Here is a 1,347-nt window from a genome sequence, read left to right as displayed (position 1 = left end):
GCCGCATGTTTTGGACACTCGGGTGAAGAGAGGGGGCTGTCAACCGATCACCATCTGGTGGTGAGTTGGGTCAGAGGGTGGGGGAAGACTCTGGACAGACCTGGTAAGCCCAAACAGGTAGTGCGGGTAAATTGGGAACGTCTGGAGGAGGCCCCTGTCCGACAGACTTTCAACTCACACCACCTTGCTGGGTGCTTTGGTTTCCCCCACCATAAAAAACAAAAACAAACATGTACTAGGTTCTCCAGTCAGTGCCCTTGAGCAAGGCACTGGCTCAGATCTGGAGTTGGTCCCCGGGCGCTGTAAATGGCTGCCCACTGCTCCCTTGAGGGATGGGTTCAATGCAGAGAATGAATTTCGCTATATGTATGTGTATCTGACAATAAAGTACCTTTACCTTACCCTCTCCATCACATGGGCCCACCACCTGTGGGAGGAACCACTAGAGGCTGGCTCTGTGGGGGAAGGAGCTGGAACTGGTGCGGGAGGTGGAGCGCTACCAATTAGATCTGGTGGGGCTTACCCCTACGCACAGTCTCGGTTCTGGAACCATACTCCTGGATAGGCGTTGGACTCCTTTATTCTCTGGAGTTGCCCAGGGTGTGAGGCGCCGGGCGGGTGTGGGGATACTCACAAGCCCCCGGCTGAGCGGCGCTACGTTGGAGTTTACCCCAATGAACGAGAGGGTCGCCTCCCTACGCCTGCGGGTTGTGGGGAGGGGGAGAACTCTGACTGTTGTTTGTGCATATGCACCAAACAAAGGCTCGGAGTATTCGGCCTTCTTGGAGACCTTGAATGGAGTCCTGTATGGGGCTCCAGTGGGGGACTCCATAGTTCTGCTGAGGGACTTCAACGCACAAGTGGGCAATGATGGAGACACATGGAGAGGCGTGATTTGGAGGAACGGCCTCCCTGATCTAAACCAGAGTGGTTGTTTGTTGTTGGACTTCTGTGCTAGTCATGGATTGTCTATAACGAACACCATGTTCGAACATAGGGATGCTCATAAGTGTACTTGGTACCAGAGCACCCTAGGCCAAAGGTCAATGATCGATTTTATAATCGTTTCATCTGATCTGAGGCCGCATGTTTTGGACACTCGGGTGAAGAGAGGGGCAGAGCTGACAACCGATCACCATGTGGTGGTGAGTTGGGTCAGGGGGTGGGGGAAGACTCTGGACAGACCTGGTAAGCCCAAACGGGTAGTGCGGGTAAATTGGGAACGTCTGGAGGAGGCCCCTGTCCGACAGACTTTCAACTCGCACCTCCGGCGGAGCTTTTCGTGCATCTCGAGAGCATTTCGAGACCCAGGACTAGGTGGAGGGACGTCCAGCTGGGAGGAGGCCT

This window comes from Sander lucioperca, chromosome 24 (assembly GCF_008315115.2).
Source record: "Sander lucioperca isolate FBNREF2018 chromosome 24, SLUC_FBN_1.2, whole genome shotgun sequence".
Taxonomy (NCBI): Eukaryota; Metazoa; Chordata; class Actinopteri; order Perciformes; family Percidae; genus Sander; species Sander lucioperca.
This window is presented reverse-complemented; position numbering follows the sequence as displayed.